The sequence below is a fragment of the Balaenoptera acutorostrata genome, chromosome 10 (assembly GCF_949987535.1).
Source record: "Balaenoptera acutorostrata chromosome 10, mBalAcu1.1, whole genome shotgun sequence".
In the NCBI taxonomy this organism is placed as follows: domain Eukaryota; kingdom Metazoa; phylum Chordata; class Mammalia; order Artiodactyla; family Balaenopteridae; genus Balaenoptera; species Balaenoptera acutorostrata.
This window is the reverse complement of record NC_080073.1, coordinates 37,637,679-37,651,091: the sequence shown is the minus strand read 5'-3', so window position 1 is coordinate 37,651,091 and position 13,413 is coordinate 37,637,679. Positions and strand designations below refer to the sequence as shown.

The 13,413-nt window shown below is 49.7% G+C and overlaps 1 protein-coding gene and 1 long non-coding RNA gene across 9 annotated transcripts in view; one reads left to right on the top strand and one right to left on the bottom strand.

Annotated features, from left to right (window-relative positions):
- Window positions 1-2,492, bottom strand: part of DCAF1 (DDB1 and CUL4 associated factor 1) — a 92,147-nt gene extending 89,655 nt beyond the window's left edge. For 4 of the 8 annotated variants that reach the window (XR_009009625.1, XM_057555792.1, XM_057555794.1 and 1 more), the window contains exon 1: window positions 2,336-2,478. The gene's annotated coding sequence lies outside the window, so the exon portion shown is untranslated. Of the gene's footprint in view, window positions 1-2,335 lie in introns of all 8 variants that reach the window. The other 4 variants (XR_009009624.1, XM_057555793.1, XM_007168649.2 and 1 more) reach the window with 3 other exon arrangements.
- Window positions 2,493-3,099: 607 nt separating this feature from the next.
- On the top strand, window positions 3,100-7,104 carry LOC130709021 (uncharacterized). Its single transcript, XR_009009434.1, has 3 exons — window positions 3,100-3,214; window positions 5,304-5,417; window positions 7,019-7,104. It is a non-coding gene; the product is annotated as an uncharacterized LOC130709021 (long non-coding RNA).
- Window positions 7,105-13,413: the final 6,309 nt, after the last annotated feature.

Here is a 13,413-nt window from a genome sequence, read left to right as displayed (position 1 = left end):
CCCACTTGCCACAACTAGAGAAAGCCCTCGCACGAACCGAAGACCCAACACAGCCAAAAATAAATAAATAAATAAATAAAGTAGCTATAAAATTTAAAAAAAAAAAAAAAAAAAAGTAGGAGATGGGCTTCCCTGGTGGCACAGTGGTTAAGAATCCGCCTACCAATGCAGGGAACCCAGGTTCAAGCCCTGGTCCAGGAAGATCCCACATGCCGCGGAGCAACTAAGCCCATGCACCACAATTACTGAGCCCGAGTGCCACAACTACTGAAGCCCACGCGCCTAGAGCCCATGCTCTGCAACAAGAGAAGCCACTGCAATGAGAAGCCCACGCACCGCAACAAAGAGTAGCTCCCCCTTGCTGCAACTAGAGAAAGCCCACGCGCAGCCACAAAGACCCAACCCAGCCAAAAATAAATAAAGTAGGAGAAAACTAATAAGAATTTCCTTTCCTAATTTGGACCAACTCTCAGTACACTGTCAAGTGAGAAAAACAAAGAACACTCTTTGCTTTTGTGTGTGTGTGTGTGTCTCTGCAAGAATATATAAGAAACGGATAATAACTATTACTTTTGTGGCAAGTAACTGATCTTCTGAAGGATAAAGGTAGAAGAAAGTTTTTTTTCACTATATGTTACTATCCTAGCTCTACCATTTTTCCACTATTTTGTTACCTTTTGTAACTTTTGAGTTAATCCATAAAATCTGTTCTCTTCTAATACACAATACTATATGGCCTATTCGGCAAAAACTATCCCAAAGCCTAAAAAAAAGTTCACGTTAAGGATTCCCATAAGGTTACAATTCTGAAACAAATGCCTGTAAGCACTCCTCTTTTTAAAAAAAGAAAAAAACCCACTGGGAAAAAAACCCAAGTCTGGAGCTTCAAGTAAAATTTACCTAATAATTAGTATAACATATTAGATCATGTATAACAATACTCTATTACTGTCCATGACCATGACAGAAACAACACTGGTAACAAACCAACTTCGATCACTTCAAATCAACATGTGGTTCATTCCACCAGATTCCTCCTCGATAAAGTTTAACTACTGTACAGCAGATAACATAGTAAAACACTGTGCTCTCCAACTACTCAAGAGATGTTGAGCATAAAAGGATTTCCTTCATAGTTCCCAAATTCTGTATCTATTATTTCCTTTACATCCAAAAATATATCACCACTCGAAAAATGGATAATAAGTGTAATATACAAAACCCAAATCTTGACAGCGTCAAGAAGAATAACAAATCGATTCCTAAAGAGTCTAATCATACAAGCTTACAAAAACCTTAAAAGTAAACTGAGACAAGAAGATTACAGGACAACACTGCCAATGAACCCCTCACTCTGTACATTAACAAAGCGTTTAGAACAGGAAGATGCTGTTAATAATTAAAACTTGTAGACTAATTAAAAGGCTTCATTGAAAAGACAGAGTAAGGAAAAACTGAGGCCAACGTGACACAGTCAATGACGAGTCATCTAGGACTCAAAAAGAACTACTACAAACACTCCAAAACTACTTCTTCAGCACAAGCAAAAGCCAAGCGCTAACAGTGCAATAAGAGGAAGTGAGACGCAAACCGTCTAGGAAGAGGGAGCTAAGCAAATGCCTGACATCCAGTTAAAAACGACTGTAACCCCCGGAAATAGGATCCCGGGAAGCTTGGCGGGCACTCCAAGGTTTGACTCTAAGCTGCAGGACCCGGACACCTCTCCTTCCACCCATCTCCTCCACCATGGGGGCGGGGGGGGGGTGGGTGTGGGAGGAGTGCCCAGAGAGCCCGCCCCCCCTCGCCTGACCAAGAGCTGGGCGGATGCAAGGGGAGGTGGCACGAGACCGAGGGAGGAGAGAGCCAGCCCAGGTGACTGGAACTAGGGGCGGAGACACAGTATGGGAAGGGGACCGCCATACGACATGAAAGATGGAGCCACTCACCCCGACCCCAGGCCCGTACGGAACGAAGCCTGGGAAAACTGGGAGGAAAAAAGTGATGAGAGGAATGAGAGGCGCCCCTCCCCAAGATAGGGGCGGGCACACCCCTGCCCCCCGATCCGGGCGGAAGAGTTACTCTTGGGAAGCTTCTTTTGCGGACTGGAGGAAGAACGTGGAGGCCCCGCCCCCGAGCCAAGAATCTGGAGGATGAAAAGTCCTGTCAGGCCCCGGACCAAGCGTCCCGGGAGGCCCGGCCCGCCCCCTCCCAGCCGGCGGCCCAGGCAGGTGCCGCCCCTCCCCCAGCCCAGCGCCCACTCTCCCGCCCGACCGACCATGCGCCCTGTCTCCTCGCGCCCCTCCCGCAGAGCCGTCTCCCTCCCTTCCTGACTCACCTTCCTGGGCGGCTCCGCCGCTCCCCCCTGACCCCGCCAGCGGCCACAGCTCACACACGCCGCCTCAGGTCCCGCACTCTCTCCCCCTCACTCACACACAACGCGACCGCGACTCCGGAGCGGCCCACATATTATGCGTCACTCGTTCGCTACGTACGCTGCGCGCGCGCGTCCTCCGACTTGGCGCGAGGCTTGCTGGCAGGAGGCGGGAGGAGAACGCGAGGGCGAGCGGAGGAATATCTACGAGCTCCAAGTCGCGTGGAAAATGAAGTTCCGCCTCTAGGGGCGGAGCCCACCAAGTCTTGATTGGCGCGTGAGCAGTTTGCCCCCGCGCGTTGACTTCTGGGGTTTGTAGTTTTTAGCATAAACGAGAACTGCTACATATTCATTGGGTGCTCAGGAAGGCGGAAGCGAAAAGCGAAAGACTCGATCCTCCCAGCCCAAAGCTAGAACGGCTGGATACCTTCCCAGTACCTTATTCGGCCTGTGTGACAGGGAAGAGCCGTTGTTTTATTCTCCCATTGGCCCCATTATACCTAGAACCTACCAGGATCTAAGAAAATATTTCCCGAAGTGTATGAGAAATCACAGCAGTCATTAAGCAGAAGGCTCTGGTCTTCCTGTTCAAGACCTAGCCTGTAGGATCAATAAATATTTATCCTAGGTATTATATGTGAGGCAGAGAAAAGGAAAAAATCAAAAGGAAATAGATTAAGGCAGAGCTGACCTCAGAGGTCATCTAATTTCTTTATTTTGCAGCTGGGAAAAGTGAGACGTGGAGGGAGTGAGTGACTTGACTCACATCACACAACCAATTAGCAGCAGAACCAGAACGACTCCTGACTCTGACTCGGGGATCCCTTTTTGGAGACGTGAAAGGTAAACTCCACAGCTGAGCAGAATCTCTCCCTGACAAGATCCTATCGAACCTTTATCTCTGGGAGTCCTGAGCAAGTTTCTGTGCATTTTTACGGAGTCCTCACAGTCAGCACTTTCACATGGGGAACATGGACACAGCAGGCCGTCTGCCATGCTCAGGTTCCATAGCTAGATTAAGAAGCTAGCCAGAGCCTGGGTGCTGGGTCTCTTGATTCTGTTCCCCACCAGACCCCATTCCCCGCTTTCCAGAAAAGAGACCTCCCTCCTCTTAAGTATGTAACTTGACACAGGTGATACTCAGGCACAAAATTCTAGAATGTTGGGTGGCAGTGTGGCAGACGTGCCACCTCTCTGCAACGCTTTCACCTGCCACAACACATAGCTCTGTTCTCTGTGCTTCTGGGACTTTGCCTATAATGGCCACTACCATTACCTCTGACTTTATATAGCTCTGAGCCAAGTGTTTTAACCACACTTTTTCATATAACCCTCACTACCACCCCACAGGGTAGGTACAGTTTGCCACCTACACAGATGAGAAATCTGAGCCCTGATTGGTGGCCCAAGGAATGGGGCCCAGGTTCATGGGTCCAGAGGCTGGACTGATAACTTTCCTACATCGGTGCTACAGCAATCCTTCACCTGACTTTCCTGCCATGCCTCCCTGGGTCATGAACCCAAAATGCATGAGAATGGAGCACTCAAGCCTTAGATACCCTCCATTTTTCCATGATCTAGCCAGTGCGGTGGTGACTTCCCCACTAACTGAGGTCCTGAAAGGCAGATCCCTTGTGGGAACCCAGGTTCCAGCTTGCCTCCTCCTGGCACAGCCTCAGCCTGCCACCAGATGGCACTGCTCCCCTTCAGAAAATCAGCCTGGGTCCCTGGGTAAATGATGGGAATAAGGGGCATGCCAGAGGGCCTTTGGAGAAGCCAGGGCCCAGGAGGCTGGGGAAGCAGAACAGGAGCTATACAGGACCTGTCTAGCAACTGCTTCCTCCATAATCTCTGTTCTATAATGCCTGTGCCCCCCATACCTCTGCCAAAAGCCCCCCCACATACCTGCAGCCGCAGACCTGCAGGCACTCCCAGACTCCCACTCTGGGAAAAGACTGCACTCAGGTTTTCTGGGCTGCACACACATTTCAAGCACACTCACTGTCACATTTCGTAGGCCAAGGTAACGTGTGCCAGAGACACAAGCATGCACTCCCATGCACTGGCGCCAGTCCTCACAGCCAACACTTTCACATCTAAGTACATGCAAGTACAAAGCTACAGGTAAATCAGGCCCACACACCCAGCTTGACCTGGCACATCACACCTGAATCATTGGAAAAAGAGATTCCTTGGCCTCTTTAGAAGAACATTTCTGGACTCTGTCTCCCTCTGCTCTGTGTGTGCCCATCTCCCCTTATGGTATGCCTCAAAAAGCAGCAGCCACCATCCAAAAGGGCAAGAAGTCATGCTTGCAGGGCTGCCCAGTGGCAAAGGGAGAGCAAGAGCAGCCCAGCCCTGGTCCCAGCACGAAGGGCTACAGACTTAGGTATGATCCAACCTGCCCTCATCCCCACACATGCCCATGCACTAGGGTAGGAAAATCAATAGCACCATGTCCTCTGAGCTTCAGGATGCTCCTCCTCTTTCCCCTATCCTCTGTCTTCCCCATCTCCCCCTCTTCCCTTTTCCACCACCCCTTCTTTCCCATCACTTAACTTCCAGGTTCACCGGACCCAGGTGCTCCCATCAGCCCTTCCCCACCCTGGTGCCACCACAACTCCTGTGCCTCCTCCTGTCCCACATCTATTCCCACTCTGCTGTTTGCTGAACAAGACTGCTACTGCAAGTGTCCAGGAGTCACAGGAGCCACCGAGGAGAGGCTCGGGGCTTCCAGGCTCTGGGCTTCCAGGCACTGGGGACCCCAACCTGGACAAAAAAGGGGATTCTAATCATTCACTTGGTGCCCTCCCCCTTCCTGGGGGCCCCTACAGCCTCCTAGAAAGATGGAACACTACCCCTGTTGCCCAAGAGGTGTGCAAAGCAACCACCCTGTATGACGGCATCCACATCCACCATTCTCATTTCACAGAGTGAGAAACTGAGGCTCCACCTCGTCCAGTGGCCACAGACGCTGCAGTCTCCAGAAGTCAGTACCCCCTCCTGCTCCCACAGGCACAAGTTCACAGAGGGACCTAAGACTCAGGTGAGAAATGAAGCAACGACCCCCCAGTCCCGCCCCAATTCCCACGTACCAGGACCCCAGCCAGAGTGAGGAGCCCCCAGAAGAGCCCCATGCAATATTGAGGACATACTTATATATTTTAAATTATTCTTTATCTGAAATTAAAATTGAACCGGACATTCTATATATTATCTAGCAACCCCACCTCAGAACCACTGCTCAGCCACAGACCCCAAGGACTCCCCTTGATGGCCCCCATGGCCCCACTTAAATCACCTGCAAAATAGTTAGGAGTAAATCAGAACAGCTGCCTCCCAATGGGTCTCATTAAAGGTTACACGGGCCAAGCAGTCAAGGTTGCCTTATCCGAAAGCTGATCTGGGTAATATCAGGCTCAGAGTCTCCCTTCTCCCCGTTCTCTCTTTAACCCTATCACCGATGGTGACAGATAAGAAAATAGTTTGCCTCTTTATTGGGAAGAGTTTGCAGAAGGAGATAGGTCAGCAGTTGAGTCTAGCTTTGGAGGTAGACAGACCTGCATCCTAACACTAGTGCTCCTGTAATTGGCCTAATTACTTCACCTCTCAAGCTTCAGTTTCTCCAGCTGGAAAATGGGAATAATACCTCCTTTCTAGCATTGTAATGAGGACTAAGTGGAACCATGCCTGTAAAGTGCTTAGCTTGGGGTCTGGCACACAGGAGGTGCTAGCTAAGTGGTGGCTATTTCTATTGTGATTACTCTTGGTCTGTGGCTGTGCCTATTGCTGTTCTTCAGGACTACCTCAGCCCTGGCTGATTTCTCTTTGCCCCCGGTACTACTGCCTGCTGGAAGAGCTCAAGCTTTCCTCATCAAAATGAGAAATGAGCTCCTTACCAGAAAAATCCTGGGGCACATTTTCAGACACACTGGGAAGTAGTGGAGTAACCACTCTTAGGGATCATCTGTCTACTCTCTGTCCCAGCACAGAACTAAAAACTGAGTGGGTCAGAGAGTGGATTTTTTTTTTTTTTACATCTTTATTGGAGTATAATTTATTTACAATGGTGTGTTAGTTTCTGCTTTATAACAAAGTGAATCAGCTATACATATACATATATCCCCATATCAGAGGGTGGATTTAAGAGGATCTGCTCCTAGGCCTCCTCATGGCTGAAAAGGCTGTCGTCGATCAAGGGTGAGGGCAGTCAAGGCCAAGGAGCTCCTTAGATGTGAATTCAGACATGTCGCCCTCCCCAAACCAGCCTGTCGACCCTGCCTCCCTGCTGAGATGAAGCCTGCATCTGGAACCCTGCCCAGAGTGCACTCACTTTTTTCCCTGGGGTCCTCTGGCAGGATGGCAATGTCACAATCAAAGTAGAGTCCAGAGAGGATGGCCAGAGATGGTGTCCCCTGGGCCACCCTTACAATGGACCCGCCCAGCACAAACAGGGGCTGGAGCATTAAAAGGCCCAAATTCTGCCCTCCACCTACTCCCAGGACCTGTCAGATCCCCGAGCCTGGCTGCCAGTTATCATCCTTGCTGACTCCTGGGGCCCTGCTCTTCCCAGAGGCTATGCTCCAGGTAAGAGTTAGAGGTTGGAGAACAGGGTACAGGGGAGGTAAGAAGCCTCTTTTGCCTCAGGTTTTTAGAATTGTAAATCCTTCCGGGAAGAAACAACAGTGGAGTCAGCATTGGAGAGAGAAGCCCTTGGATTTTGACAATGCCTGTTTGTAAGCACAAGACTTTTCTACAGGATTCAGGGATCTCTGGCCTGACCCACCTGAAGGTACTCTGGGGACTGCTGGCATAGACCCTGAGGAAGACTCAGGTCAGATAAAGCTTCCCACCCTATCAGTTCTTTCACTTTGAAAGGCCTGGGGCAGAATGACTTTGTTTGATGGAAGGAAGCTGATCTGACTGTCAATTCAGAGGTCAGAGACCCACCACTACCACCTGAATTAATCACCTACTGCCCCACCCCCAAACCTGGCCACGTTGGACCTGGACCCCAAAGAGGTATTGCCAGATATAGCCAGGAGTATCCAGTTAGTCCTGGGAGCCGAAGTTATCAAGGGGAGGTGTTTCTAAGTGCAGAGGGTGTCCTGGGCTCTTACTATGAGACAGTTCCTCTTCATTCCCTCAGAGGTAGGGGTGTCTCTCCATGAAAAGTCACATGATGTTCCTGGGGGGAGCCCCTCTGCCCTGCTCCTTCTTCACCAGGCCCAAACTTGTCACAGGATAGCCTTTTGTGATGTCACAAAGCTGGCTGCCTCCCACAGGACCAGGGACCGGGACAACCAGGGACTACTGGGCATGACTTGGGGAGATGGAAGGCTTCAGAAGTGGCCTTTGGACTCTGGAGAGGGGTCTTGAGGGGCTCAGGTTGTAGGGGGTGAAGGGGTCTGTTGGAGACCTGGGGAAGAAGACAGTTTCTCAGATTCTGGTCATTGCCAGGAGGTGAGAACAGCTGGGGCTTGGGGCTGTGGTCTTTGGCTATGGGTTTGTCCCTCAAGACCCAGGGGGAGGGGGGGAAAGGAGGGCCCTGCCCCAAATGAGTACATATAAAGGTCCTTTTCACTGGTGTTCTGGATGTTCCATGGCAAAAAGAGGTTAAGACCTCTGTCTGAGCTGGGGACCAGATCTTCCCCTCAACGCAATCCACCCATGATCATCTACTTATTGAATATTCCACCTGCTTCTCGGGCAAACACATGCGGCCAAATTCTGCTGCGTTAATAAGCAGCCCTGATGGGCTTGGGGCACCTTCACCTGTTGAACTGCTCAGAGGAAGAAGACTATCAGGAGAAGAAATGCAAGTCCCCAGCGTTCACTCTCTCCAGAGTGTTGAGATTCTCACTGCCAGAGGAGCCAACCCAGGGGAGAAAACAGGAGGGAGGAGAAAGCTTCACTACAGAAAGTGTGGAAAGTCATCCACTGTTGTCGAAGGTCACAGTTGGTATGTGGAGGATGAGGAGAACCACTTGACGGGAGCCCTGTTCTAAAAACCAATGAACAAAACTGTTTTCCGTGAAGTTAAGGATTCCTGTGCCTAGCCCTGTACCTGAATCCCTTGGACTGAGGAGGATGCAGCACACAGTGGAGATGACAGGTCCTGTCCTCAAGGGCCCACAGTCTAGGGACTGAGTGAGCGTGCCCAGCTTCCTCCCTTAAAGAGAAGGCTAATGTCCCAGGAATGTGGCCCAAAGTCCCAGGAAATGGTGGGGCAGCCTAGAATCCAGGGGCCCCACCTCCCAGGCCAAGGACTTACATTTCCCTGAAGGTAAGAACAGACTAGAATCTTGAGGGCTTTTGACAGTTGAGCCAAGGCAGCTTCACACTGCCCTTCAGGGTCTGCAAGTCTGGGTCTTGGGGTCACTCATTCTTTTGAGAGTGGCTCTTCCCCACGTGGCTCCTCTCTTGGCCATTTTTGTTGCTGCATTCAAGACAGACCTCCAGAGAGAACCTCCTGCTGTCTGCTCCATAAAGCCAGTGGGTATGCTGTGGGGATAGACCTGGCCTGAGGGGTAAGTGACTAGAGGGTGACTCTGGGTAAGTTTCCCCATCCATCCCTCATAAGTTTACTAGATCCATGGTTTTCAAATTTTGATAACATTATTTTAGCACAGAATTTTTTTTTTTTAACGCAGTGAAATCTTGTACACCTGTTCATTAAGTAGATAAGAGAGCCATGTTGGTAGTTGCATTACATGGTGTGTCAGAGTCCCTACCAATTCTGAAGAACCCCCTACAGTTCCAATAAACTCAGTTTGAAAAACACATGCCACATGGCTTCCAGACACTTGCAGGTTTGGCCTGCCATGAATTTGTGGCTTCAAAGCCCAGGCTTCATGGAGGATGAGAACAGGCCAAGGAATGCCATGTTTAGTGGCCCCCTCAGAGCCCTGCCGTGAGTACCTTCCCCCACTACCACTTCCAGTTCCTGGTTCTGACTCAGCTTATTTACAACGGCCAATGCATCCCCAAGCCCACCTCTCACCTGCCCTTCTGCCGCCAACTTTGCTTCTCTCTTGCAGGCTCTAAAATCAGCATCCAAGCTTCTGTGGCCCGAAGCCCACATAGGAGTCCTAAGTCAGGAGCGTATCAGGCACCTTTCTGTAGCTGAGTTCAGTAGGCAGGAAACAGGAGGCTCCCTTCCTTCAGGTAGCATTCAGCTTTGCTTGACTCTCTTCTGAGACCCTTGTAGCTTCCAGAATTGTCCTTGTCCTTTTTTTTAATACGGAACAAATTTGATTTTGTGAGGCTGATAGCCTCACCTAGGAGCCAGAAAAGGCCCAGGGCAGCCTGGGTGGGGGACAAACCCTGTCCTCCCCAGTTCTCTTCCCCTAAGATGCAGAGCAGAGAGGACCCAGGCAAGGTGGGCTCTCCACACCACAAGCCAGGGCAGACCTGGATTCCAGGGGCTTTTGTTCCAGAGAATCTCTGAGAAGCATCATGGCCTTGGCTACTTTCAGGAGGACAACGAATTCAGGAGAGCAGAGTAATGATGCTGTGGAGCTTGTTACAGAGAAAGGCAGCTACACTGCAGCTGAGAACAAAGGCTGCTCTGCCTTTATGGCTGGGGAGGCATGGTAAAGAGCAGACACTCCCCACCGCCAGGCAAGCGTGGTGAGGGAATGAACAAGGATCCTCAGTAAGCCGACAGGCTAATGTGAGGTTCCCAGCCTTGGCTGCACATTTGAATCACCTGTGGTGCTCTTCAGACCAACCAGTGCTAGGACCCTGTTCCAGACCAATTAAAGCAGTATCTCTACAGGTGAGGCGCAGCCATCTTTGTTTTCCGAAGCTCCCCAGGTGATTAATTCACAGCCAAGGCAGAGAACCAGTGGCCTAGGAGGAGAGATTAGCATTAAACAGGATGTGGGCATAATGGTCTTCACCCTGAGGTGGGGCCTAGAGTTTTGAAATCCTGGAGGCCAAGTAAGCTGGGCCCTGCTGTCACTGGAAGCCATGGGACCCCCTCTTACCCACCTACCTACACACCCACCCACCTGCCACACACAGACTAGAGCATCTATTTTGGGGAAAACAGGACAGAAGGCTCAGGGATCCAGCTCCAGGGAAGGAGAGTGTGCACTCTGGTTTAGAATCTTGACCCTGCCCCTCTCTAGCTGTGTGGCCCTGACAGCCCTTCTGAGTCTCAATCCTCATCTGTAAAATGAGGCAATATTGCCTGTTTTGAGGGTGGTTGCAAGGAAGCACCCGGCTCACAGGAAGAGCTCCAGAGATGGGGCTGTTAGCAGCAGTAGCAGCCCAAACTCAATCTGTCAGCACGGCAGGGCCCTAGTGGTCACCTGTCCAATCGCTTGGTTTTTTTGCACAAAGACCTCAAAGTCCAGAGGGGAGAAATTTTCGCAGGCCATGCAGCCAGCCAGAACCGTAATCTCCCTCCACCCAGGCAGCTTTGCATCACAGTGCCCTTCCTGTGTGTGGCTTTAGCTCCCCTCATCCAGCAAAACTCCGAAAATGAGTACTGGGGCTTCTAAAGAAGCAAGCAAAGATTTTAAAATACCTCTAGAATGTCTTATTGGAGATGCCTGGTTGACACCCTTGGGGCAGAGGGTGTGCTCAGCCTATCTGGCTACTTGGCCCTAATGTGCTGTTTGTCTCCAGTCCCTTTTGACGTTCTTGGTACTTTGGTGCCAACTGTGTGGCCCCCTAGGTATATAAGAAGGACGCCACCCTGCCCCTGGAGCCTGGGCCTGGAGTTAGGAAGGGCAGAGAGGGCAGGGAAGAGGCATGGTTGGTTTTCCATATAAGCCTTTTTTGTGCTCTGACTTTGAAGCCAAAGCATTACACTGAGCATGTACTACTTTGATAAAAAATAAAATTGGTATTGAAAAGTAAAACTCTGCATGTCATTATACATTTCTCAAAACCCGTAGAATGTACAAGCACCAAGAGTGAACCCTAATGTAAACTGTGGACTTTGGGTGACAATGATGTGTCAACATCAGTTCATTGATTGAGAAAAACGTACCTCTGTGTTGGGGGATGCTGATGGCGGGGAGGCTGTGCATGTGTCGGGAAAGGGGGTTTTAGGGAACTCTACTTTCTGCTCAGTGTTGCTGTGAACTTAAAACTGCTCTAAAAAGAGTCTATTTATAAACAAACATAAATAAATAAATAAAAGTAAAACTGACAAATGCAGAGAATAGTACCCTCCTCATGGTGTTTGCAAGGATTACATGATCTAATGGACATAAAGAGCTTAGCCTGACCCCGGTGATTGCTCAATATGTGTTGGCTTTTGTGTTTTATTCTAAAGCCATCTCTGTCCTGTGGTTCCCTCTCAGGTGCCACTCATGGGAGGAAGATGGGAGAAACAGGCCATTCCCATCCTTTATCTCAGGATGCTGAGGCACCAGAGCCTTTGTCACTAGCTCAATCACATGGTTTAACTGGTGATGCAACAGCCAGGCCTCTGGGGACAGTTTCTAACCTCTGTTGGGGCTGAAGTTTGCACTCACTCCAGACTCCTGACAGGTACTGAGCACCTATTTTGTGCAAGGTCCTATGCTCAGCCCTTTGAAGGTTTCCCTCATCAGTCCTATGAGGTAGGCATCGTGCTCCATTTTGACAAATAAGTAAACTATGGCTCAGAGAAGTTGACTAACTTGTGCAAGGCTGCTCAGCTCTAAGGACAAAGAGAACAGAACTGTTCTCTCATCCATTAGGAAAGGAGGCACAGGAGGTGAGCATTCAGCCAACACACCAGGGACTTCTTGGCCTGTGGCACTCAACCGTGCCCCTCAGCAGCCTCACGAAGATGCCACCTTGGAGAACAACATCTTCTTCCCAGAGGGGCTGGAGCAGCCCAGTGGCCTCCACCAGGTGTTGGGACACCTTCCCTGAGGAGAGATGAGGAAGCATGCCAGTTCCCCCTCTTAGAGGGCCTGGGGTTGGAGGTGCTGGAGCAGGAAGCCTGATTCCCCCTGGCCTACCACATCCTTTTTAGGCAGCTCATGCCTCCCTTTGTGAAGCCCTTGCCTGCTGCCTCCTCCAGGTGAAGGGGAGATGAGGAGGAGGAGCTCTCCTGGAGGTCCAGTCCTTCAATGTGGTAGCTGGGCACAATTTGGGAAGGCCTCCTGCAGGTGGTATGAGAAATAGGCTGCAAAGGAGGTTAAGAGAAATAGATGAAGGGAACCACAGGAAGAACCCGAACTCTGATTTCCCTCGGCCTCCTTAGAACTGCAGATGCATCTCTCTCTCCTGCTGCTCACTCATTTGCTCGTTCCTTCATTTATTCATTGAGCATCATGTGCTGGGCAGGAAACAGGGTCCTGCCTCATGTTCATAGGCTCTTAGGAGAGACAGCCACACAAAAAGCCTTACAATGTGACAAAGGCTACAATGAACATGTTCTGGGACCCCCAAAGGCTGCTTAAGAGGTTAGAGAATCCAGGACAGTTGACATGTAGCTCTTGAAAGTCCAGACTTATATCTCTTAACTCCCAAATATGCTTACAAAGCAAATGAATGCTTTTTATAGGAAAAAGGTGTTACTTTGATCTTAAACAATACTGAGTTCCCCAGTGTTGTGCTTGTAAGCCCCACATCCAACTATGGAACATTTTTTTCTGGATCCTAGTGGATCTTAGCTCTTTTTTTCCATTTTAAAATTGTGATAAAGTACACACAACATAAAATTGACCATCTTAACCATTATAAGTGTACAGTTAAGTGGTACTAAATACATTCATGATGTGTAACCATCACCACCATCTGTCTCCATAACCTTAAGTCTTTTCATCTTGCAAAACTGAAACTCTATACCCATTCAACAATACCTCCCCATTCTCTACTCCCCCCAGCTCCTGGCAACCACCATTCTACTTTCTGTTCTATGAATTTGACTAGATACCTCATAAAGTAGAATCATACAGTGTTTGTCTCTCTGTGACTGGCTTATTTCACTTAGCATAATGTCCTCAAGGTTCACTCATGCTGTAGCATATGTCAGAATTTCCTTCCTTTGTAAAGTTGAATAGTATTCCATTGTATCTATATACCATCTT